The sequence below is a fragment of the Ranitomeya variabilis genome, chromosome 3 (assembly GCF_051348905.1).
Source record: "Ranitomeya variabilis isolate aRanVar5 chromosome 3, aRanVar5.hap1, whole genome shotgun sequence".
Classification (NCBI taxonomy): Eukaryota; Metazoa; Chordata; class Amphibia; order Anura; family Dendrobatidae; genus Ranitomeya; species Ranitomeya variabilis.
Window position 1 is genome coordinate 138,996,887 of NC_135234.1, and position 26,723 is coordinate 139,023,609.

At 45.8% G+C, this 26,723-nt stretch overlaps 1 long non-coding RNA gene across 3 annotated transcripts in view; it reads right to left on the bottom strand.

Moving 5' to 3' along the window:
- The window catches only part of LOC143815476 (uncharacterized), a 61,558-nt gene that overhangs the window by 14,885 nt on the left and 19,950 nt on the right, over positions 1–26,723 (bottom strand). The window contains exons 3-4 of one of the 3 annotated variants that reach the window (XR_013223757.1): positions 11,100–11,229; positions 1,927–2,412 (exon numbers count right to left, since the gene is read on the bottom strand). The exons of the other annotated variants lie outside the window; for them this stretch is intronic. This is a non-coding gene — a long non-coding RNA (uncharacterized LOC143815476). Of the gene's footprint in view, positions 1–1,926; positions 2,413–11,099; positions 11,230–26,723 lie in introns of those variants that run through there. 3 annotated transcript variants of the gene reach the window in all.

Genomic DNA, 26,723 nt, shown 5'->3' on the forward strand with positions numbered 1-26,723 from the left:
GCCTTAAAGTACTCCACCAATGTTCCAGCATGTAACTCCAATAAGATAATTCTTTTCCTTTCTGCCTCCCATCTCGTTTTAGCATTTCAATGCATGGCTGTTTCAGATATGAGTTATCAACTTCAGCGTCTGATATGATCCTTGCAGCATCCTCATCGGTATAATAAAAACAGGCAGACGCTGGTTCACCATTGCTCGTACCAGCACATATATCCATGTTAAAAATACAAAAAGGATGCAGGCCAAACAGGACCCAAACAATGCAAGTATCAAAAAATAGTAGTGAGGCCGCACCCTAAAGTAACAACGTCTCTATGGACATCAGGGTGCACGTCCTCACCAGGGGATCCATCCCAGTGTACGAATCCAAATGCAAATAAAGAGAAGGACAGCACCACAGCAAATGTGAAGAAACAGCTCACGTGTTTATTCTGCCTCCTGCAACGTTTCGGTCCGAGGACCTTTATCAAGCATAGTGAAAAGACAATCCAACCACCATTATATACCATTAGACCCAACCCATTAATTTAAGTAGGGGACATGTTAATGTGAGCGAGTTCCAATCGCCTCCGTTGTTCTCATATAGGAGGAATAGAAGTTTGAAGGATGAGCTGGTGGTATCTGATGTGGGCAGCTTAAGGAGGGACCTACAAACTACTTTGAGCCGTCCGAGCCTGGTTAATTTTCCCTGTCTCGGATGTGCGTGCTGTAACAACCTAGTTAAAGGGGCGCTGTTTTATCATCCCCATACTGGGAAAGAGTACACGATACGGAAACGTTATACATGCAGAAGTAGTTTTGTGGTCTACGTCCTTAGCTGCCCTTGTGGGCTCTACTATGTAGGGGAGACCATGATGGAGGTCAAAGCGAGGATCTCTAAGCATAAAAGCACTATTAGAACAAAGCTCATTGATCTTCCAGTACCCAGGCACTTTCATGAGTTGGGACATTCGGTCAATCAACTCAGATATCGTGTCATAGATGATGTACCTATGTTAAGACGGGGTGGTGATCGTGTCTCTCTTCTTAAGAAAAAAGAGTTAAAATGGATATATGAGCTCGATACCCTTTTTCCAAGGGGTTTAAATAGTGATTATCAACAGAGCTGTCTCTTATAGTGCTTTGTAGATCCATTGTAGTATTTCATCGGTGTATTATTGTTTTTAACCTTGTTATATACTGTTTTGTATTGTTATTTCAATAAGGGTGGTAGTAATAACAGTCTTTCTAATATGTAATTTGTCTTGTATATACATATTTAAAAACCTCTTGATATTTTGATATAGGGCTCTTGTGACTTGATCGTTCTGATCTATTGAAAGTATTGTAGTTATTATCATGAATATGCTGTTCCCCTTATATTCATCCAAATCCATTGGTGTCTGGTGGTTTAAGTTATCGACATCAGGAAGGTGATATGGTTTTTTGATATATTATGAGATATTGTTATGTTCTTTTTGCCCTGATGTGTCTATCCCTTTGTATAGAGATATGTATTTCGCTTATGAACATATGAATTAGTATTGCTGAAACAATGATGTATTTGATATATGTATATCTATATGGATCGGGTGTATTATATTAGGATGGTTGTTTCCCCTTGTATATATTATTTCTCATTGCAGGTCCATATAAAAAGGCCTAGATATGGCAGGTAAAAGTGGCTGTCCAAGTTTTATAGAATACACGTGTTTATTCTGCCTCCTGCAACGTTTCGGTCCGAGGCCCTTTATCAAGCATAGTGAAAAGACATAGTGAAAAGACAATCCGACCACCATTATATACCATTAGACCCAACCCATTAATTTAATAGCAACCAATGGGGTAGCTCTATTAAGTTAGAAAAAATACATCATAATACAACATACATATAAACAAATAAAAACAATCCCACATAACCAGCCCTTCGTATATACTAACCGCTAACATGGTTCAACTATCTCTGATCGCTCCCCACTATTAAATTATACCCACAAATCCACAATGAATCCCCGATGTCCACGTTGTAAACAACACCGATCGCACCAATCTAAACAAGGCATCAGCAGTTGTCATGACATCATGGGCGCGTTCACAGCGGGAGCAGTCCAATCCGCTCATAGAGCTCCCACATCATGTGATCGCCGTATATCCAGCATGCAGCGCTCATCATTGCACTAGTTCATAGGCTGATTCCCCGATACGTCAGTTCCAAAAAGGCACACCCACTCCTGTCCAATGGTATCATTATACCGCGCATGTCCATGATGTCACCATCCTCCAGAACTCTTGTGCGCATGTCCTAATTCCGGACTCCGGCAATACCAGCGCACCGAACTTGCTGCATCAACAAATGCGCATGACAGAAGGATTCTCCAAACATTTCTTCACTCCAGATGACATCAGCGCGCAAAACATATCACAGCAATCAGCCTGCATGAACAAAAAGATCCCCAAAGAATTTCTTCACTCCAGGTCCATATCATACGATAAAGTGTAACGCATCTCTTAATAGATAGTTTATATACATCCTCAGTCATGGCTATATCAACCAGGTGATATTCTAAAACTTGGACAGCCACTTTTTCCTACCATATCTAGGCCTTTTTATATGGACCTGCAATGAGAAATAATACATACAAGGGGAAACAACCATCCTAATATAATACACCCGATCCATATAGATATACATATATCAAATACATCATTGTTTCAGCAATACTAATTCATATGTTCATAAGCGAAATACATATATCTATACAAAGGGATAGACACATCAGGGCAAAAAGAACATAACAATATCTCATAATATATCAAAAAACCATATCACCTTCCTGATGTCGATAACTTAAACCACCAGACACCAATGGATTTGGATGGATATAAGGGAACAGCATATTCATGATAATAACTACAATACTTTCAATAAATCAGAATGATTAAGTCACAAGAGCCCTATATCAAAATATCAAGAGGTTTTTAAATATGTATATACAAGACAAATTACATATTAGGAAGACTGTTATTACTACCACCCTTATTGAAATAACAATACAAAACAGTATATAACAAGGTTAAAAACAATAATACACCGATGAAATACTACAATGGATCTACAAAGCACTATAAGAGACAGCTCTGTTGATATAATCAATATTTAAACCCCTTGGAAAAAGGGTATCGAGCTCATATATCCATTTTAACTCTTTTTTCTTAAGAAGAGAGACATGATCACCACCCCATCTTAACATAGGTACATCATTTATGACACGATATCTGAGTTGATTGACCGAATGTCCCAACTCATGAAAGTGCCTGGGTACTGGAAGATCAATGAGCTTTGTTCTAATAGTGCTTTTATGCTTAGAGATCCTCGCTTTGACCTCCATCGTGGTCTCCCCTACATAGTAGAGCCCACAAGGGCAGCTAAGGACGTAGACCACAAAACTACTTCTGCATGTATAACGTTTCCGTATCGTGTACTCTTTCCCAGTATGGGGATGATAAAACAGCGCCCCTTTAACTAGGTTGTTACAGCACGCACATCCGAGACAGGGAAAATTACCCAGGCTCGGACGGCTCAAAGTAGTTTGTAGGTCCCTCCTTAAGCTGCCCACATCAGATACCACCAGCTCATCCTTCAAACTTCTATTCCTCCTATATGAGAACAACGGAGGCGATTGGAACTCGCTCACATTAACATGTCCCCTACTCAACAGTGACGAATGTCTCCGAATTATATCTGAAATCTGGCCACTCAAACCATTAAATGCTGTCACGAGTGGTACCCTCTTATTTGATACTATGGCCAATTTGGGAGTAAGGAGCTCGTCTCTTCCTTTGATCAATACTTTTGTTTTAAATTTATCCAAATCACTCTTAGGGTATCCTCTCGCAAGAAACTTTTGACACATCTCATTAAGCCTCGTATCTATAAGAGAATCACTAGAGACAATCCTCCTGACTCTCAAAAGTTGGCTCCATGGAAGGGATTCTACCATTCTCCGTGGGTGTTCACTGGAAAAATGTAAAATATTATTTCTGTCTGTCTGACAAACAAATCAGTGTGTAAAAACCCTTCACTTTTATAGACACATGTATCCAGAAATTTCATCCTGGTCTGAGAGCACTCCATAGTGAACCCCAACCCAGGGTAGATATTATTCAAAAACAGATGGAAATGCATAAGCTCATTGTGGTCACCATCCCAAATCAGGAAGATGTCATCGATGTAGCACCGCCAGCCCCTAACATGGCCCCAAAATTGTGACTTGTACACGTGCTCGCCCTCCAGGACAGCCATATAGATGTTAGCATACGTAGGGGCCACATTGGACCCCATGGCTGTCCCGCGGCGCTGCAAGAAGTAGTCATCACCAAAGAGGAAAAAATTCCTCCCAAGGATGAACTCCAGCAGCGCCAGGGCGAACCGTGCACAATCAGGAGCCATGTCGGAGCCGGCCAGCGCCACACCAGCAGCAGACAACCCCCTGACATGCTCAATGGATGTATATAATGATGTAACATCAAAAGACACCAACTGTTGTGGATTCTGTTTGTGGGCTCCCTCTGGTGGTTACTGCTGGTACTGGGTGACTTTGGTGGGTTGCGGTCTCTGGGTTCCACCTGTCCATCTGTGGCTGGGTGTTTCCTATTTAGCCTGGCCTTTCTGTCATTTCCTTGCCGGCTATCAATGTATTCAGATGTGCTCAGTTTGGTTCCTGCCTACCTGCTCCCAGATCTTTCAGTATAAGCTAAGTGCTGATTTTCAGTTGTTTGGTTTTTTGTCCAGCTTGCTTATTATGTCTCTATGCTAGCTGGTAGCTCTAGTGGACTGAGGTTCTCCCCATGTGCCATGAGTTGGCACATGGGTTCTTGTAATCTCAGGATGGTTTTTTGATTAGGGTTTTTTGCTGACCGCTCAGACCCCTTTTGTATCGTTCTGCTTTCTAGTTTACAGCGGGCCTCAATTTGCTAAAACTATATATATCATCTCTATGTGTGTGCCTTCCTCTCATTTCACCGTCAATACATGTGGGGGGCAACTATACCTTTTGGGGTTCATTCCTCTGGAGGCAAGTGAGGTCTTTATTTTCTCTGCAGTGCTAGTTAGCTCTTAGGCTGGTGCGTGGCGTCTAGAACCAACGTAGGCACGCTCCCTGGCTATCTCTAGTTGCGTTTGTCAGGCGTAGGGCAGCGGTCAGCCCAGGTTCCATCACCCTAGAGCTCGTCCGTTATTTATTTGTACTTTGCTTGTCCTGTGCTATCCCTTGCCATTGGGATTCGTGACAGTATAGCCGGCCCACAAAGTTTTAATTGTTTGGGCTGAAGCAGGAGAAAAAGAAGTGTTTGGGGAAATTTTTTTTTTTTTTTTTTTTTCCTTTAGAGGTTTTGCTGCCTAGCCCTTAATTGCTGTCTAGCTGCTTCTTACCTCCTCTTAACCCTTGAATGGCTCTGACCTTAGCTGTTTAACATGGATGTCCAGAGTTTGGCTTCCAGCCTGAGTAATCTCACTGCAAAGGTTCAAAATATACAGGATTTCGTTATTCACACTCCCATGTCTGAACCTAGAATTCCTATTCCAGAGTTCTTCTCTGGAGATAGATCTACCTTCCTGAATTTTAGGAACAATTGTAAATTGTTTCTTTCTTTAAAATCTCGCTCCTCTGGAGACCCTGCTCAACAGGTCAGGATTGTTATATCTTTCCTGCGGGGCGACCCTCAGAATTGGGCATTTGCATTGGCACCAGGGGATCCTGCATTGCTCAGTGTGGATGCGTTTTTTCTGGCACTGGGATTGCTGTATGAGGAACCTAACCTGGAGATTCAGGCTGAAAAGGCTTTATTAGCCCTCTCTCAGGGGCATGATGAAGCAGAAATATATTGTCAAAAATTTCGGAAATGGTCGGTGCTTACTCAGTGGAATGAGTGCGCCCTGGCTGCTAACTTCAGAAATGGTCTTTCTGAGGCCATTAAGGATATTATGGTGGGGTTCCCTGCGCCTACAGGTCTGAATGAGTCTATGGCTATGGCCATTCAGATTGATCGGCGTTTACGGGAGCGCAAACCTGTGCACCAGTTGGCGGTGTCTTCTGAACAGGCACCTGAGACTATGCAATGTGATAGAATTCAGTCCAGAAGTGAACGGCAAAATTATAGGCGGAAAAATGGATTGTGTTTTTATTGTGGCAATTCAGCTCATGTTATATCAGCATGCTCTAAACGCACAAAAAAGGTTGATAAATCTTTTGCCATTGGTACTCTGCAGCCTAAGTTCATTTTGTCTGTGACTCTGATTTGTTCACTGTCTTCCATTTCCGTCAATGCCTATGTGGATTCGGGCGCTGCCCTGAGTCTGATGGATTGGTCATTTGCCAAAAGCTGCGGTTTTAGTCTGGAGCCTCTGGAAGTTCCTATTCCTCTGAGGGGAATTGACTCTACACCATTGGCTATGAATAAACCGCAGTACTGGACACAAGTGACCATGCGCATGACTCCCGTTCATCAGGAGGTGATTCGCTTCCTTGTACTGTATAATTTACATGATGTACTAGTGCTTGGTCTGCCATGGTTACAAACTCATAATCCTGTCCTGGATTGGAAAACAATGTCTGTGTTAAGCTGGGGATGTCAGGGGGTTCATGATAATGTACCTCTGATTTCAATCGCTTCATCTACTCCTTCTGAGATCCCTGCGTTTTTGTCGGACTATCGGGATGTTTTTGAGGAGCCTAAGCTCAATTCGCTCCCTCCTCATAGAGATTGTGACTGTGCTATAGAATTGATTCCTGGCAGTAAGTTCCCTAAGGGTCGTTTATTTAATCTGTCAGTGCCAGAGCATACTGCTATGCGGAATTATATTAAGGAGTCCTTGGAAAAGGGACATATTCGTCCATCTTCGTCCCCTCTGGGAGCAGGTTTTTTTTTCGTGGCAAAGAAAGATGGTTCCCTGAGGCCTTGTATAGATTATCGCCTTCTGAATAAGATTACAATCAAATATCAGTATCCATTGCCATTATTGACTGATTTGTTTGCTCGCATTAAGGGGGCTAGGTGGTTCACTAAGATAGATCTTCGCGGTGCGTATAATCTTGTGCGGATAAAACAGGGTGATGAGTGGAAAACCGCATTTAATACGCCTGAGGGCCATTTTGAGTATTTGGTAATGCCTTTTGGACTCTCCAATGCTCCGTCAGTCTTTCAGTCCTTTATGCACAATATTTTCCGTGAATATCTGGATAAATTTATGATTGTGTATTTGGATGATATTTTGGTGTTTTCTGATGACTGGGAGTCTCATGTTCTACAGGTCAGGAAGGTGTTTCAGGTTCTGCGGGCCAATTCTCTGTTTGTGAAGGGCTCAAAGTGTCTCTTTGGAGTCCAGAAGATTTCTTTTTTGGGGTACATTTTTTCTCCTTCTACTATTGAGATGGATCCTGTCAAGGTTCAGGCGATTTGTGACTAGACACAACCTACATCTGTTAAGAGTCTTCAGAAGTTCTTGGGGTTTGCTAATTTTTATCGTCGGTTCATTGCTAATTTTTCCAGTGTTGTTAAACCTTTGACTGATTTGACTAAAAAGGGTGCTGATGTTGCTAATTGGTCTCCTGCGGCTGTGGAGGCCTTTCAGGAACTTAAGCGCCAGTTTTCTTCTGCTCCTGTGTTGTGTCAACCAGATGTTTCACTTCCTTTCCAGGTTGAGGTTGATGCTTCCGAGATTGGAGCGGGGGCGGTTTTGTCACAGAGAAGTTCCAATGGCTCGGTGATGAAGCCATGTGCATTCTTCTCTAGAAAATTCTCGCCCGCCGAGCGCAATTATGATGTGGGTAATCGGGAGCTTTTGGCCATGAAGTGGGCATTTGAGGAGTGGCGTCATTGGCTTGAGGGTGCTAGACATCGTGTGGTGGTCTTGACTGATCACAAGAATCTCATTTACCTTGAGTCTGCCAGGCGTCTGAATCCTAGACAGGCTCGTTGGTCGTTGTTTTTTTCTCGTTTCAATTTTGTGGTTTCATACCTGCCAGGTTCAAAGAATGTGAAGGCAGATGCTCTTTCCAGGAGTTTTGTGCCTGACTCTCCTGGAGACTCTGGGCCTACTGGTATCCTTAGGGATGGGGTAATATTGTCCGCCGTATCCCCAGACTTGCGACGTGCATTGCAGGAGTTTCAGGCGGATAAACCTGATTGTTGTCCACCAGAAAGACTGTTTGTTCCGGATGATTGGACCAGTAGAGTTATCTCCGAGGTCCATTCTTCTGTGTTGGCTGGTCATCCTGGAATATTTGGTACTAGAGACTTGGTGGCCAGGTCTTTTTGGTGGCCTTCCTTGTCAAGGGATGTGCGCACCTTTGTGCAGTCTTGTGAAGTGTGTGCTCGGGCCAAGCCTTGCTGTTCTCGAGCCAGTGGGTTGTTGTTATCCTTGCCCATCCCGAAGAGGCCTTGGACGCACATTTCCATGGATTTTATTTCTGATCTCCCTGTTTCACAGAAAATGTCCGTTATCTGGGTTGTGTGTGACCGCTTTTCTAAGATGGTTCATTTGGTGCCCTTGCCTAAGTTGCCTTCTTCCTCTGAGTTGGTCCCTTTATTTTTTCAGAACGTGGTTCGTTTGCATGGGATTCCGGAGAATATCGTTTCTGACAGGGGATCCCAGTTTGTGTCTAGATTTTGGCGGACGTTTTGTGCTAAGATGGGCATTGATTTGTCTTTCTCGTCTGCATTCCATCCTCAGACGAATGGCCAGACGGAGCGAACTAATCAGACCTTGGAAACTTATTTGAGGTGTTTTGTTTCTGCTGATCAAGATGATTGGGTTGCCTTTTTGCCACTGGCCGAATTTGCCCTAAATAATCGGGCTAGTTCTGCTACTTTAGTCTCTCCTTTTTTTTGTAATTCGGGGTTTCATCCTCGTTTTTCTTCTGGTCAGGTGGAGTCTTCGGATTGTCCTGGAGTGGACGTGGTGGTGGACAGGCTACATCACATTTGGAATCAGGTGGTGGACAATCTGAAGTTATCTCAGGAGAAGACTCAGCAGTTTGCTAATCGCCGTCGCCGCGCGGGTCCCCGACTTCTTGTTGGGGACTTGGTGTGGTTGTCTTCTCGTTTTGTCCCTATGAAGGTTTCTTCTCCTAAGTTCAAGCCTCGATTCATCGGTCCTTATAGGATCTCGGAGATTCTTAACCCTGTATCTTTCCGTTTGGATCTCCCAGCATCGTTTGCTATTCATAATGTGTTCCATCGGTCGTTATTGCGGAGGTAAGAGGTGCCCGTTGTTCCTTCGGCTGAGCCTCCTGCTCCGGTGCTGGTGGAGGGAGAATTGGAGTATGTTGTTGAGAAGATCTTGGATTCTCGTTTTTCCAGACGTAAACTCCAGTATTTGGTTAAGTGGAAGGGTTATGGTCAGGAGGATAATTCCTGGGTGGTCGCTTCCGATGTTCATGCGACTGATTTGGTCCGCGCCTTCCATAGAGCTCATCCTGATCGCCCTGGGGGTTCTCGTGAGGGTTCGGTGACCCCTCCTCAAGGGGGGGGTACTGTTGTGGATTCTGTTTGTGGGCTCCCTCTGGTGGTTACTGCTGGTACTGGGTGACTTTGGTGGGTTGCGGTCTCTGGGTTCCACCTGTCCATCTGTGGCTGGGTGTTTCCTATTTAGCCTGGCCTTTCTGTCATTTCCTTGCCGGCTATCAATGTATTCAGATGTGCTCAGTTTGGTTCCTGCCTACCTGCTCCCAGATCTTTCAGTATAAGCTAAGTGCTGATTTTCAGTTGTTTGGTTTTTTGTCCAGCTTGCTTATTATGTCTCTATGCTAGCTGGTAGCTCTAGTGGACTGAGGTTCTCCCCATGTGCCATGAGTTGGCACATGGGTTCTTGTAATCTCAGGATGGTTTTTTGATTAGGGTTTTTTGCTGACCGCTCAGACCCCTTTTGTATCGTTCTGCTTTCTAGTTTACAGCGGGCCTCAATTTGCTAAAACTATATATATCATCTCTATGTGTGTGCCTTCCTCTCATTTCACCGTCAATACATGTGGGAGGCAACTATACCTTTTGGGGTTCATTCCTCTGGAGGCAAGTGAGGTCTTTATTTTCTCTGCAGTGCTAGTTAGCTCTTAGGCTGGTGCGTGGCGTCTAGAACCAACGTAGGCACGCTCCCTGGCTATCTCTAGTTGCGTTTGTCAGGCGTAGGGCAGCGGTCAGCCCAGGTTCCATCACCCTAGAGCTCGTCCGTTATTTATTTGTACTTTGCTTGTCCTGTGCTATCCCTTGCCATTGGGATTCGTGACAACCAACCATGTGGATTCCTCGACCTGCACACCCTCCAAGCACCTAATAAAATCACTTGTATCCTTTACATAGGATGGTACGGCAACCGCAAATTTCCTCAATAAATGATCTAAAAAAATAGCTACCTTATTACAAAGAGACCCCCTGCCCGACACAATTGGGCGGCCAGGGGGCCTCTGAAGGTCCTTGTGAATCTTTGGGAGGGTGTACAGGACGGGAACCACCGGATGTTCAACTTTAAGATATTTAGCTAATTTAACATCAATTAGACTACTATTCAGTGCTTCCTCAATTATCGTATCCAATTCCAATTTGAACCTCTGGGTTGGGTTCACCTGTAGTCTCTCATAGACCTCTGTGTCAGAAAGCTGCGACCTTATCTCCCCCATATATTGGGCAGTATCCATCACCACCAAGGCTCCGCCCTTGTCGGCCGCCTTGATGGTGATGGATTTGTTATTTTTCAAAATCCCAATCTCTTTACGTTCTGCATATGTTAAATTTGAACGAGTTAATCTCCTCCCCCCATGTTTCAATCTGGCTACATCAGCCTTTACCAATTTACAAAAGGTCTCCACAACAGGATCCTGAACCGGAGGCACAAAATCACTTTTATTGTAGAGACCAAACATATCAAGGGAGAGATGTGTCTGGGGATCTAAGGTCACAGCCCTCTCTTTATCTGAAAAGAATACAGCCAATTTCAGACGCCTAAAAAACAAATACAAATCATTGTCAATACTAAACCAATTAGCCCTACTCGTAGGGCAAAAAGAAAGCCCCTTAGAGAGCACCTCGATTTGCAAATCTGAAAGGGTTAATGAAGAGATATTTACCACCAAAGAGGGTATTTCACTCATTTCTTCTTCACTTTGGACCTCGTCACTGAGCCTTGATTCTCTCTTCCTATGTTTCCTGCCACCCCTGTGGCCCCTCCGTCTTCTTGGGATATCACCGTCTCCTTGGCTAAAAAACGAGTCGTGTTTAAATTCATCACACCACCTTCGTCTGTGGAATCAGACTCACCACCTGTAAAGCCAAAAGCCGCTTGCGCATTTGTCCCTCTCCGAGGTCTCCTTGTTCTTTTAGGAACACCTCTAGGGTGTCCAGGCCCTGATGTTGGTCTATTTGGCATAGAGTTCCTAAATTGCCAACCATATATTCTGCCATTACTATAGTCGTCCAGATCCTGGAACCATTTAGATCTTTTGGTATCCTCCAGTCCAGCTTTAAATTTAGACAGACTTTCTTCCAACTTAGAATTAATTTGACCAAGGTCATCAGCTGAAATGATGTACAGAATGGCATTTTTCGTCTCATCCTGTTTAATTTTCAAAGTCTCAATTTCATTCCTCAGGAACTCTATATTTAATAGCATGATGTCAAAAGCATATTTATTGCCAATTGCTTCAAATTTAGCACAAAATTGCACATTGCTTGGCATCAGAGAAGGCCTTAAATTAGGCCTTAATCCCCTAGGGATTCTCTTGGCCTTAAAGTACTCCACCAATGTTCCAGCATGTAACTCCAATAAGATAATTCTTTTCCTTTCTGCCTCCCATCTCGTTTTAGCATTTCAATGCATGGCTGTTTCAGATATGAGTTATCAACTTCAGCGTCTGATATGATCCTTGCAGCATCCTCATCGGTATAATAAAAACAGGCAGACGCTGGTTCACCATTGCTCGTACCAGCACATATATCCATGTTAAAAATACAAAAAGGATGCAGGCCAAACAGGACCCAAACAATGCAAGTATCAAAAAATAGTAGTGAGGCCGCACCCTAAAGTAACAACGTCTCTATGGACATCAGGGTGCACGTCCTCACCAGGGGATCCATCCCAGTGTACGAATCCAAATGCAAATAAAGAGAAGGACAGCACCACAGCAAATGTGAAGAAACAGCTCACGTGTTTATTCTGCCTCCTGCAACGTTTCGGTCCGAGGACCTTTATCAAGCATAGTGAAAAGACAATCCAACCACCATTATATACCATTAGACCCAACCCATTAATTTAAGTAGGGGACATGTTAATGTGAGCGAGTTCCAATCGCCTCCGTTGTTCTCATATAGGAGGAATAGAAGTTTGAAGGATGAGCTGGTGGTATCTGATGTGGGCAGCTTAAGGAGGGACCTACAAACTACTTTGAGCCGTCCGAGCCTGGTTAATTTTCCCTGTCTCGGATGTGCGTGCTGTAACAACCTAGTTAAAGGGGCGCTGTTTTATCATCCCCATACTGGGAAAGAGTACACGATACGGAAACGTTATACATGCAGAAGTAGTTTTGTGGTCTACGTCCTTAGCTGCCCTTGTGGGCTCTACTATGTAGGGGAGACCATGATGGAGGTCAAAGCGAGGATCTCTAAGCATAAAAGCACTATTAGAACAAAGCTCATTGATCTTCCAGTACCCAGGCACTTTCATGAGTTGGGACATTCGGTCAATCAACTCAGATATCGTGTCATAGATGATGTACCTATGTTAAGACGGGGTGGTGATCGTGTCTCTCTTCTTAAGAAAAAAGAGTTAAAATGGATATATGAGCTCGATACCCTTTTTCCAAGGGGTTTAAATAGTGATTATCAACAGAGCTGTCTCTTATAGTGCTTTGTAGATCCATTGTAGTATTTCATCGGTGTATTATTGTTTTTAACCTTGTTATATACTGTTTTGTATTGTTATTTCAATAAGGGTGGTAGTAATAACAGTCTTTCTAATATGTAATTTGTCTTGTATATACATATTTAAAAACCTCTTGATATTTTGATATAGGGCTCTTGTGACTTGATCGTTCTGATCTATTGAAAGTATTGTAGTTATTATCATGAATATGCTGTTCCCCTTATATTCATCCAAATCCATTGGTGTCTGGTGGTTTAAGTTATCGACATCAGGAAGGTGATATGGTTTTTTGATATATTATGAGATATTGTTATGTTCTTTTTGCCCTGATGTGTCTATCCCTTTGTATAGAGATATGTATTTCGCTTATGAACATATGAATTAGTATTGCTGAAACAATGATGTATTTGATATATGTATATCTATATGGATCGGGTGTATTATATTAGGATGGTTGTTTCCCCTTGTATATATTATTTCTCATTGCAGGTCCATATAAAAAGGCCTAGATATGGCAGGTAAAAGTGGCTGTCCAAGTTTTATAGAATATCGCCTGGTTGATATAGCCATGACTGAGGATGTATATAAACTATCTATTAAGAGATGCGTTACACTTTATCGTATGATATGGACCTGGAGTGGAGAAATTCTTTGTGGATCTTTTTGTTCATGCAGGCTGATTGCTGTGATATGTTTTGCGCGCTGATGTCACCTGGAGTGAAGAAATGTTTGGAGAATCCTTCTGTCATGCGCATTTGTTGATGCAGCAAGTTCGGTGCGCTGGTATTGCCGGAGTCCGGAATTAGGACATGCGCACAGGAGTTCTGGAGGATGGTGACATCATGGACATGCGCGGTATAATGATACCATTGGACAGGAGTGGGTGTGCCTTTTTGGAACTGACGTATCGGGGAATCAGCCTATGAACTAGTGCAATGATGAGCGCTGCATGCTGGATATACGGCGATCACATGATGTGGGAGCTCTATGAGCGGATTGGACTGCTCCCGCTGTGAACGCGCCCATGATGTCATGACAACTGCTGATGCCTTGTTTAGATTGGTGCGATCGGTGTTGTTTACAACGTGGACATCGGGGATTCATTGTGGATTTGTGGGTATAATTTAATAGTGGGGAGCGATCAGAGATAGTTGAACCATGTTAGCGGTTAGTATATACGGAGGGCTGGTTATGTGGGATTGTTTTTATTTGTATATATGTATGTTGTATTATGATGTATTTTTTCTAACTTAATAGAGCTACCCCATTGGTTGCTAGTAAATTAATGGGTTGGGTCTAATCTATAATATAACGCTGGGAGCGTCACTCTGTCCGAAGCCTTTATAGACTGCGCAAGCGCCGGTGCAGTCTGGACCCCACAGAGCGACGCTCCCAGGAGATCGCGGTATGCGTAAGCGCTGAACGCACACCGCGATCTCCAACAGAGAAACAGGGACGAGCCAGGAGGCGGAGGGTGAGTATACATACCTGTCCCGTTCCACCGACGCCATTCCGGGCCATGAATATCCCCCTGCTCCCGGAATCGGCGCCTGCGCAGTCCGCGCTTTCCGGCGCCATTTTCTTGAAGACACATTGCAGTGTGTCTTCAAGAAAATGGCGCCGGAAAGCGCAGACTGCGCAGGCGCCTTTTCCGGCACCAGGAGGACACAGAAAATCTGTCCTCCTGGTGCCGGAAAAGGGGCCTGCGCAGTCCGCGCTTTCCGGCGCCATTTTCTTGAAGACACACTGCAATGTGTCTTCAAGAAAATGGCGCCGGAAAGCGCGGACTGCGCAGGCGCCGATTCCGGGAGCAGGGGGATATTCATGGCCCGGAATGGCGTCGGTGGAACGGGACAGGTAAGTATACTCACCCTCCGCAAGTAACAAATTGCTGTGCCATGAGGCTGGGGCACTTCATGCCACAGCTATTTGTTACTTACGCCACTTATGTCCACAGCCACCGCACCCACCACAGCCGCCGCACCCAGCACAGCCACGCACAGCCGCCGCACCCAGCACAGCCACGCACAGCCGCTGCACCCAGCACAGCCACGCACAGCCGCACACAGCCACGCACAGCCGCCCACAGCCGCCCACAGCTGCCGCACCCAGTACAGCCGCCGCACCCAGCACAGCCGCCGCACCCACCACAGCCACCGCACCCAGCACAGCCACGCACAGCCGCCGCACCCAGCACAGCCGCCCACAGCCACGCACAGGCGCCTACAGCCACGCACAGCCACCGCACCCAGCACAGCCGCCGCACCCAGCACAGCCGCCGCACCCAGCACAGCCGCCGCACCCAGCACAGCCGCCGCACCCAGCACAGCCACGCACAGCCGCCGCACCCAGCACAGCCGCCGCACTCAGCACAGCCGCCACACCCAGCACAGCCACGCACAGCCGCCTAGAGCCACGCACCGCCGCCGCACCCAGCACAGCCGCCGCACCCAAAACAACCGCCGCACCCAGCACAGCCACGCACAGCCGCCCACAGCCACGCACAGCCGCCCACAGCCACGCACAGCCGCCGCACCCAGCACAGCCACCGCACCCAGCACAGCCGTCCACAGCCGCCGCACCCAGCACAGCCACGCACAGCCGCCTACAGCCACACACAGCCACCTACAGCCACGCACAGCCGCTGCACCCAGCACAGCCGCCGCACCCAGCACAGCCGCCGCACCCAGCACAGCCACGCACAGCCGCCCACAGCCACGCACAGCCGCCTACAGCCACGCACAGCCGCTGCACCCAGCACAGCCACCGCACCCAGCACAGCCGTCCACAGCCGCCGCACCCAGCACAGCCACGCACAGCCGCCGCACCAACCACAGCCACCGCACCCAGCACAGCGACGCACAGCCGCCGCACCCAGCACAGCCACCCACAGCCACGCACAGCCGCTGCACCTAGCACAGCCACCGCACCCAGCACAGCCACCCACAGCCGCCCGCACCCAGCACAGCCGCGCCACATACAGCCGCCCGCACTCAGCACAGCCGCCGCACTCAGCACAGCCACCGCACCCAGCACAGCCGCCCACAGCCACGCACAGCCGCCGCACCCAGCACAGCTGCCGCACCCAGCACAGCCGCTGCACCCAGCACAGCCGCTGCACCCAGCACAGCCACGCACAGCCGCTGCACCCAGCACAGCCACCGCACCCAGCACAGCCGCCCACAGACGCCGCACCCAGCACAGCCACGCACAGCTGCCTAGAGCCACGCACAGCCGCTGCACCCAGCACAGCCACCCACAGCCGCCGCACCCAGCACAGCCGCCACACCCAGCACAGCCGCGCACAGCCGCCGCACCCAGCACAGCCGCGCACAGCCGCCGCACCCAGCACAGCCGCCGCCCACAGCCACACACAGCCGCTGCACCTAGCACAGCCACCGCACCCAGCACAGCCGTCCACAGCCGCCGCACCCAGCACAGCCACCCACAGCCGCCCGCACCCAGCACAGCCGCGCCACATACAGCCGCCCGCACTCAGAACAGCCACCGCACTCAGCACAGCCACCGCACCCAGCACAGCCGCCCACAGCCGCCTACAGCCACGCACAGCCGCCGCACCCAGCACAGCTGCCGCACCCAGCACAGCCGCTGCACCCAGCACAGCCGCTGCACCCAGCACAGCCACGTGCAGCCACACACAGCCGCTGCACCTAGCACAGCCACCGCACCCAGCACAGCCGTCCACAGCCGCCGCACCCAGCACAGCCGCGCCACATACAGCCGCCCGCACTCAGCACAGCCACCGCACTCAGCACAGCCACCGCACCCAGCACAGCCGCCCACAGCCGCCTACAGCCACGCACAGCCGCCGCACCCAGCACAGCCGCCGCACCCAGCACAGCCGCTGCACCCAGCACAGCCACGCACAGCCGCCGCACCCAGCACAGCCACCGCACCCAGCACAGCCGTCCACAGACGCCGCACCCAGCACAGCCACGCACAGCTGCCTAGAGCCACGCACAGCCGCTGCACCCAGCACAGCCACGCACAGCCGCCGCACCCAGCACAGCCGCCACACCCAGCACAGCCGCGCACAGCCGCCGCACCCAGCACAGCCGCCGCCCACAGCCACACACAGCCGCTGCACCCAGCACAGCCACCCACAGCCGCCCGCACCCAGCACAGCCACCCACAGCCGCCCGCACCCAGCAGCGCCACGCACAGCCGCCCGCACTCAGCACAGCCGCCCGCACTCAGCACAGCCGCCCGCACTCAGCACATTCGTCCGCACTCAGCACAGCCGCCCGCACTCAGCACAGCCGCCCGCACTCAGCACAGCCGCCCGCACTCAGCACAGCCGCCCGCACTCCGCACAGCCGCCCGCACTCCGCACAGCTGCCCGCACTCCGCACAGCCGCCCAGAATGATGGGGGCGCAGGATGGAGCAGCACGTGATAGGATGGGGGCGCAGGATGGGAGCACATGACAGGATGGGGATGCAGGATGGAGCAGCACATGACACGGTGGAGCAGCACATGACAGGATGGGGCGCAGGATGGAGCAGCACATGGCACGGTGGAGCAGCACATGACAGGATGGGGCGCAGGATGGAGCAGCACATGACAGGATGGGAGAGCAAGATGGGAGCAGCACATACCAGGATGGAGACCATATACCAATATAAATGCTCGCCACCCAGGCGTAGAACGGGTTCAATAGCTAGTGGTATATAATGGTGGTTGGATTGTCTTTTCACTATGCTTGATAAAGGTCCTCGGACCGAAACGTTGCAGGAGGCAGAATAAACACGTGAGCTGTTTCTTCACATTTGCTGTGGTGCTGTCCTTCTCTTTATTTGCATTTGGATTCGTACACTGCGATGGATCCCCTGGTGAGGACGTGCGCCCTGATGTCCATAGACACGTTGTTACTTTAGGGTGCGGCCTCACTACTATTTTTTGATACTTACCCACGACAACTAGTCAGGGCGAGGAGGGCTGGCGTGTGTAGTGTCTGCAACATATGAGGCTGTGTGTATGGAGATGTATAGAGACTGTGAGATGGCGTGCGGTCGCCCAGGGAAACTGGACGAGGGAAGTCTGGCCTGTTTAGGGACCGCAAATCTAAAGCCACGTGATACGTATGTATTGCTTTGAACCGGTGTAAACTGGTCACTGATAATATCCACTGAAGTTATATGCATTTATGTGAATTGGACTTTAATGCTGTGAAGAAACACATTAAAAGAGACTTTTGTGTTTGAATTTTTGGGTCACTGCTTCTTCACTGCGTACGATGCTACTGCAATCTTACAATATAAAGACTATGAAGACACAAAAAAGCACAGTGAGGTCAAAAATACTCTGTTGTAAAAAAATCACAGTAATAAGCAAGTGCTAGTCAAAAGATGTAAAGAAAACAGGGTATTTAGTTGATACGTTTTTTTGCAAAAAAATGTATACTAAGCTGCTCCACCAAATCGCCAAGGTATACCCTTATAGAGCAGTCCTAACTAATGTATGCAATCCCTATCTGATGTATTTAAAACCTGATTATCTGTATAGTACCTGTATAAGCAGGGTTCAGAGAGAAAAAAATATACATGTGGACATGCAGGATGGAACAGCTTAAATGCAAATGACCCACAGAGGAGTGGTGGACTCCCCAGTCTTGTAGAAACAAGAGAACAATTATAGAACCAGAAACACATGGGCTACTTGCACACTGAACAAGTCTGTAGGAACCTGTTCAGACCACCAGAAAACTTGAAGACACAAAAAAGCACAGTGAGGTCCAAAATACTCTGTTGTAAAAAAATCACAGTAATAAGCAAGTGCTAGTCAAAAGATGTAAAGAAAACAGGGTATTTAGTTGATACGTTTTTTTGCAAAAAAATGTATACTAAGCTGCTCCACCAAATCGCCAAGGTATACCCTTATAGAGCAGTCCTAACTAATGTATGCAATCCCTATCTGATGTATTTAAAACCTGATTATCTGTATAGTACCTGTATAAGCAGGGTTCAGAGAGAAAAAAATATACATGTGGACATGCAGGATGGAACAGCTTAAATGCAAATGACCCACAGAGGAGTGGTGGACTCCCCAGTCTTGTAGAAACAAGAGAACAATTATAGAACCAGAAACACATGGGCTACTTGCACACTGAACAAGTCTGTAGGAACCTGTTCAGACCACCAGAAAACTTGAAGACACAAAAAAGCACAGTGAGGTCAAAAATACTCTGTTGTAAAAAAAATCACAGTAATAAGCAAGTGCTAGTCAAAAGATGTAAAGAAAACAGGGTATTTAGTTGATACGTTTTTTTGCAAAAAAATGTATACTAAGCTGCTCCACCAAATCGCCAAGGTATACCCTTATAGAGCAGTCCTAACTAATGTATGCAATCCCTATCTGATGTATTTAAAACCTGATTATCTGTATAGTACCTGTATAAGCAGGGTTCAGAGAGAAAAAAATATACATGTGGACATGCAGGATGGAACAGCTTAAATGCAAATGACCCACAGAGGAGTGGTGGACTCCCCAGTCTTGTAGAAACAAGAGAACAATTATAGAACCAGAAACACATGGGCTACTTGCACACTGAACAAGTCTGTAGGAACCTGTTCAGACCACCAGAAAACTTGAAGACACAAAAAAGCACAGTGAGGTCAAAAATACTCTGTTGTAAAAAAAATCACAGTAATAAGCAAGTGCTAGTCAAAAGATGTAAAGAAAACAGGGTATTTAGTTGATACGTTTTTTTGCAAAAAAATGTATACTAAGCTGCTCCACCAAATCGCCAAGGTATACCCTTATAGAGCAGTCCTAACTAATGTATGCAATCCCTATCTGATGTATTTAAAACCTGATTATCTGTATAGTACCTGTATAAGCAGGGTTCAGAGAGAAAAAAATATACATGTGGACATGCAGGATGGAACAGCTTAAATGCAAATGACCCACAGAGGAGTGGTGGACTCCCCAGTCTTGTAGAAACAAGAGAACAATTATAGAACCAGAAACACATGGGCTACTTGCACACTGAACAAGTCTGTAGGAACCTGTTCAGACCACCAGAAAACTTGAAGACACAAAAAAGCACAGTGAGGTCAAAAATACTCTGTTGTAAAAAAATCACAGTAATAAGCAAGAGCTAGTCAAAAGATGTAAAGAAAACAGGGTATTTAGTTGATACGTTTTTTTGCAAAAAAATGTATACTAAGCTGCTCCACCAAATCGCCAAGGTATACCCTTATAGAGCAGTCCTAACTAATGTATGCAATCCCTATCTGATGTATTTAAAACCTGATTATCTGTATAGTACCTGTATAAGCAGGGTTCAGAGAGAAAAAAATATACATGTGGACATGCAGGATGGAACAGCTTAAATGCAAATGACCCACAGAGGAGTGGTGGACTCCCCAGTCTTGTAGAAACAAGAGAACAATTATAGAACCAGAAACACATGGGCTACTTGCACACTGAACAAGTCTGTAGGAACCTGTTCAGACCACCAGAAAACTTGAAGACACAAAAAAGCACAGTGAGGTCAAAAATACTCTGTTGTAAAAAAATCACAGTAATAAGCAAGTGCTAGTCAAAAGATGTAAAGAAAACAGGGTATTTAGTTGATACGTTTTTTTGCAAAAAAATGTATACTAAGCTGCTCCACCAAATCGCCAAGGTATACCCTTATAGAGCAGTCCTAACTAATGTATGCAATCCCTATCTGATGTATTTAAAACCTGATTATCTGTATAGTACCTGTATAAGCAGGGTTCAGAGAGAAAAAAATATACATGTGGACATGCAGGATGGAACAGCTTAAATGCAAATGACCCACAGAGGAGTGGTGGACTCCCCAGTCTTGTAGAAACAAGAGAACAATTATAGAACCAGAAACACATGGGCTACTTGCACACTGAACAAGTCTGTAGGAACCTGTTCAGACCACCAGAAAACTTGAAGACACAAAAAAGCACAGTGAGGTCAAAAATACTCTGTTGTAAAAAAATCACAGTAATAAGCAAGTGCTAGTCAAAAGATGTAAAGAAAACAGGGTATTTAGTTGATACGTTTTTTTGCAAAAAAATGTATACTAAGCTGCTCCACCAAATCGCCAAGGTATACCCTTATAGAGCAGTCCTAACTAATGTATGCAATCCCTATCTGATGTATTTAAAACCTGATTATCTGTATAGTACCTGTATAAGCAGGGTTCAGAGAGAAAAAAATATACATGTGGACATGCAGGATGGAACAGCTTAAATGCAAATGACCCACAGAGGAGTGGTGGACTCCCCAGTCTTGTAGAAACAAGAGAACAATTATAGAACCAGAAACACATGGGCTACTTGCACACTGAACAAGTCTGTAGGAACCTGTTCAGACCACCAGAAAACTTGAAGACACAAAAAAGCACAGTGAGGTCAAAAATACTCTGTTGTAAAAAAATCACAGTAATAAGCAAGTGCTAGTCAAAAGATGTAAAGAAAACAGGGTATTTAGTTGATACGTTTTTTTGCAAAAAAATGTATACTAAGCTGCTCCACCAAATCGCCAAGGTATACCCTTATAGAGCAGTCCTAACTAATGTATGCAATCCCTATCTGATGTATTTAAAACCTGATTATCTGTATAGTACCTGTATAAGCAGGGTTCAGAGAGAAAAAAATATACATGTGGACATGCAGGATGGAACAGCTTAAATGCAAATGACCCACAGAGGAGTGGTGGACTCCCCAGTCTTGTAGAAACAAGAGAACAATTATAGAACCAGAAACACATGGGCTACTTGCACACTGAACAAGTCTGTAGGAACCTGTTCAGACCACCAGAAAACTTGAAGACACAAAAAAGCACAGTGAGGTCAAAAATACTCTGTTGTAAAAAAATCACAGTAATAAGCAAGTGCTAGTCAAAAGATGTAAAGAAAACAGGGTATTTAGTTGATACGTTTTTTTGCAAAAAAATGTATACTAAGCTGCTCCACCAAATCGCCAAGGTATACCCTTATAGAGCAGTCCTAACTAATGTATGCAATCCCTATCTGATGTATTTAAAACCTGATTATCTGTATAGTACCTGTATAAGCAGGGTTCAGAGAGAAAAAAATATACATGTGGACATGCAGGATGGAACAGCTTAAATGCAAATGACCCACAGAGGAGTGGTGGACTCCCCAGTCTTGTAGAAACAAGAGAACAATTATAGAACCAGAAACACATGGGCTACTTGCACACTGAACAAGTCTGTAGGAACCTGTTCAGACCACCAGAAAACTTGAAGACACAAAAAAGCACAGTGAGGTCAAAAATACTCTGTTGTAAAAAAATCACAGTAATAAGCAAGTGCTAGTCAAAAGATGTAAAGAAAACAGGGTATTTAGTTGATACGTTTTTTTGCAAAAAAATGTATACTAAGCTGCTCCACCAAATCGCCAAGGTATACCCTTATAGAGCAGTCCTAACTAATGTATGCAATCCCTATCTGATGTATTTAAAACCTGATTATCTGTATAGTACCTGTATAAGCAGGGTTCAGAGAGAAAAAAATATACATGTGGACATGCAGGATGGAACAGCTTAAATGCAAATGACCCACAGAGGAGTGGTGGACTCCCCAGTCTTGTAGAAACAAGAGAACAATTATAGAACCAGAAACACATGGGCTACTTGCACACTGAACAAGTCTGTAGGAACCTGTTCAGACCACCAGAAAACTTGAAGACACAAAAAAGCACAGTGAGGTCAAAAATACTCTGTTGTAAAAAAATCACAGTAATAAGCAAGTGCTAGTCAAAAGATGTAAAGAAAACAGGGTATTTAGTTGATACGTTTTTTTGCAAAAAAATGTATACTAAGCTGCTCCACCAAATCGCCAAGGTATACCCTTATAGAGCAGTCCTAACTAATGTATGCAATCCCTATCTGATGTATTTAAAACCTGATTATCTGTATAGTACCTGTATAAGCAGGGTTCAGAGAGAAAAAAATATACATGTGGACATGCAGGATGGAACAGCTTAAATGCAAATGACCCACAGAGTGGTGGACTCCCCAGTCTTGTAGAAACAAGAGAACAATTATAGAACCAGAAACACATGGGCTACTTGCACACTGAACAAGTCTGTAGGAACCTGTTCAGACCACCAGAAAACTTGAAGACACAAAAAAGCACAGTGAGGTCCAAAATACTCTGTTGTAAAAAAATCACAGTAATAAGCAAGTGCTAGTCAAAAGATGTAAAGAAAACAGGGTATTTAGTTGATACGTTTTTTTGCAAAAAAATGTATACTAAGCTGCTCCACCAAATCGCCAAGGTATACCCTTATAGAGCAGTCCTAACTAATGTATGCAATCCCTATCTGATGTATTTAAAACCTGATTATCTGTATAGTACCTGTATAAGCAGGGTTCAGAGAGAAAAAAATATACATGTAAATATACTCCCCAGTCTTGTAGAAACAAGAGAACAATTATAGAACCAGAAACACATGGGCTACTTGCAAAAAAACGTATCAACTAAATACCCTGTTTTCTTTACATCTTTTGACTAGCACTTGCTTATTACTGTGATTTTTTTACAACAGAGTATTTTTGACCTCACTGTGCTTTTTTGTGTCTTCAAGTTTTCTGGTGGTCTGAACAGGTTCCTACAGACTTGTTCAGTGTGCAAGTAGCCCATGTGTTTCTGGTTCTATAATTGTTCTCTTGTTTCTACAAGACTGGGGAGTCCACCACTCCTCTGTGGGTCATTTGCATTTAAGCTGTTCCATCCTGCATGTCCACATGTATATTTTTTTCTCTCTGAACCCTGCTTATACAGGTACTATACAGATAATCAGGTTTTAAATACAGTAAAAGTGTAGTAAAACACAGCTGAGGAAACGCAACAAATCCGCATCGTGTGCACATAGCCTCAGGCAGAAACCAGCTGAATAATACACATTCTAAGGGCTGTCCCGCACGTCCAGATAATTCCGGTACCGGAAAAAATCGGTGCCGGAGTTATCTGTGTCCGTGTGCCCGTGAGCTCACGTAGGCCATACGTGCGGCACACGAGTGCCACCCGTGTGCCGAGTGGGTACCACACGGAGCGTGTGGTACCCACGCGTGTGGTACACTGCATCATGCTAAAGCCGCGATTCATATCTTCTGTGCAGCAGCGTTTGCTGCATAGAAGATATGAATAATAGTGTTTAAAATAAAGATCTATCTGTCCGCCGCCCTCCCACCCCCTGTGCGCCCCCCCAACTGTTCTGAAAATACTCACCCGCTCCCTCGTTGGCTGTCGCTGCTTCCTGGTCTGGCCCCATCTTCTCCTGTATGCGGTCACGTGGGGCCGCTCATTTACAGTCATGAATAGGCGGCTCCACCCCTATGGGAGGTGGAGCCACATATTCATGACTCTAATCTGCGGCCCCACGAGACCGCATACAGTAGAAGGGGCGGCCAGACCAGGAAGCATCGACAGCCAACGAGGGAAGCGGGTGAGTATTTTCAGAACAGCGGGGGGGCGCACAGGGGGCGGCGGACAGATAGATCTTTCTTTTAAACACTATTATTCATATCTTCTATGCAGCAAACGCTGCTGCAGGGAAGATATGAATCGCGGCTTCAGCACCATGTGGGGGGGACAGCGCTTACTGTAGCGCTGTCTCCTGCACGCCACACGGACTGCACACGGAGAAGGTCCGTGTGTGGTCCGTGTTTTACACGGACCCATTGACTTTAATTGGTCCGTGTAATACGTGCGCTCCCACGAACACTGACATGTCTCTGTGTTTGGCACACGGAGACACGGTCCGCAAAAAATCAATGACATCTGCACAGATGCATTGATTTTTATGGGTCTACGTGTGTCAGTGGCTCCGGTACGTGAGGAAACTGTCACCTCACGTACCGGAGCCACTGACGTGTGAAACCGGCCTAAGGCTATGTGCACACATTGCAGATTTAGATGCGGATCTGCAGCGTTTTTGGAAGCGCGGAATTGCATCAAATCCGCAGTATAGTACACAAACAATGTTAGTCAATGTGAAATTGACATTTAGTGTGCATATGCTGCGGAAAAAAATTTGCAGAATCGCAGCTTTTTTTTCCTGCAGCATGTCAATTCTTTTTGCGGATCTGCAGCGTTTCTGTACCCATTGACTTCCATTGTGTCAGGCCAATCCGCAGCAAAACCGCAAGTTTAACCCCTTCATGACCTTAGGATTTTCCGTGTTCGTTTTTCGCTCCCCTCCTTCCCAGAGCCATAACTTTTTTATTTTTCCGTCAATATGGCCATGTGAGGGCTTATTTTTTGCGGGATGAGTTGTACTTTTGAAGGACATCATTGGTTCTAGCATGTCGTGTACTAGAAAACGGGAAAAAAATTCCAAGTGAGGTAAAATTGCAAAAAAAGTGCAGTCCCACACTAGTTTTTTGTTTGGCTTTTTTGCTAGGTTCACTAAATGCTAAAACTGACCTGCTATTATGATTCTCCAGGTCATTACGAGTTCATAGACACCTAACATGACTAGGTTCTTTTTTTATCTAAGTGGTGAAAAAAAAATCCAAACTTTGCTTAAAAAAAAAAAAAAAAATTGCGCCGTTTTCCAATACCCATAGCGTCTCCATTTTTTCTGATCTGGGGTGGGGTGAGGGCTTATTTTTTGCGTGCCGAGCTGGCGTTTTTAATGATACCATTTCAGTGCAGATTCGTTCTTTTGATCGCCCGGTATTGCATTTTAATGCAATGTCGCGGCGACCAAAAAAACGTAATTCTGGCGTTTCGAATTTTTTTCTCGCTACGCTGTTTAGCGATCAGGTTAATGCTTTTTTTTATTGATAGATCGGTTGATTCTGAACACGGTGATACCAAATATGTGTAGGTTTGATTTTTTTTTCTTTTTATTGATTTATTTTGAATGGGGCGAAAGGGGGGTGATTTAAACTTTTATATTTTTTTTAGTTTTTTCACATTTTTTTTTTACTTTTGCCATGCTTCAATAGCCTCCATAGGAGGCTAGAAGCTGGCACAACGCAATCGGCTCTGCTACATAGCAGCGATCATCAGATCGCTACTATGCAGCAGAAATGCAGGTGTGCTATGAGCGCCGACCACAGGGTGGCGCTCACAGCTACCGGTGATCAGTAACCATAGAGGTCTCGAGGACCTCTATGGTTACTATTCAGAAGCATCGCTGACCCCTGATCATGTGACGGGGGTCAGCGATGCTCTCATTAAATGCCGCTGTCTGTGTTTGACAGCGGCATTTAACTAGTTAATAGCGGTGGGTGAATCGCGATTTCACCCGCCGCTATTGCGGGCACATGCCAGCTGTTCAAAACAGCTGACATGTCCCGGCTTTGATGCGGGCTCACCGCCGGAGCCCTGCATCAAAGAGGGGAATCTGACCTCGGACGTACTATCCCGTCCGAGGTCAGAAAGGGGTTAAAAAAGATCTGCGGTTTTGCTGCGGATGTGCCTGTGAGAAACGCTGCAGATCGGGAGGGGGAAGAGTGTGTGGGTGGATACTGTGTGTGTGCGGAGATGTGCGGGTGTTTCTGTGTGTCTGTATGTGTGTGCGTGTAGGTGTGTGAAGGTGGGCATCGTCTGATGGGACTACTACCATCCAGCTATGCCTGCTACAGTGACAAAAGTGTAAAAGAAAAACACAAAAAAACAAATACACACATATAAAGTACATACATATAGACATACAGTACATACAACATACAGTACATACTCACTATACAGCTAATCCCCAAAGCCCTCGATCACCTGTAAAAATAATAAACAACAGTATACTCCTTGATCCGATGTAATCCATTTAATAACGAGTGTCCCACGACGATCTCCCCTATAGAGTTGTCACATCA